Source organism: Calidris pugnax, unplaced genomic scaffold (assembly GCF_001431845.1).
Source record: "Calidris pugnax isolate Ruff unplaced genomic scaffold, ASM143184v1 scaffold103, whole genome shotgun sequence".
Lineage (NCBI taxonomy): Eukaryota > Metazoa > Chordata > Aves > Charadriiformes > Scolopacidae > Calidris > Calidris pugnax.
The window spans coordinates 12,669,589-12,670,341 of record NW_015090990.1 but is presented as its reverse complement, the minus strand read 5'-3'; positions in this window follow the sequence as shown (position 1 = coordinate 12,670,341).

The window sequence follows — 753 nt, the reverse complement described above, 5'->3', positions numbered from 1 at the left end:
AGGGCCGGGGTCCGCAGGGAGGGGACTCTGCGGCGCCCGCGCTGGGGGGGAAGGCCGGGCCGGGCCGTGGGCGTGCAAAGGATGTTTCCAAATCAAACGGCATCGCGGAGCGGGCGGGAGAGTGCGGGTGATGTTTCCTCCTCACCGGGAAGGGGAAAGGCACAGGTAGCGTGGCTGTAACGCACAGCTGAACGAAGGTAGGTGTAGAGTAGGTATTAGGAAGAAATTCGGCACTGGGAGGATGAGGCTGGTACAGGTGACCCACACAAGGTGTGCATGCCCCATCCCTGGAGGCGATTGTGGCCAGGCTGGATGGGGTTCTGAGCAACCTGACCTCATGGAAGGTGTCGTTGCCCATGGCAGGGAGGTTGGAACTAGGTCTTCAAGGTCACTTTCAACCCCAACCATTCAGTGATTCTATGAACTTTCTTTCTTGTTTTCAGGGGTATGAAATCAGGTAAGTCTCTGCTCGTGCACAGGCAGATGCCTGCAGGGACACCAGCAGTACCAAACAAGGCCTGTTAAAATATGAGATGCACTTGAAGCCTTTATCATTTACCTCAGGGTGTACTCAAGCAACCAGAATTAACTGAAAACCCAGCAAAAGACGCTTCACTTTGTCTGGGAAGGTGTCACACAAAAGGCTGCCTTCACTGTCAGGGACAGAGAGCTGATTTTCAGCCACTGTCTCCTGCTTGCTCATTGAGATGCCTGCCAAGGTCTCTGCTGTGGGAGCCCTATGCCAGGCACTCT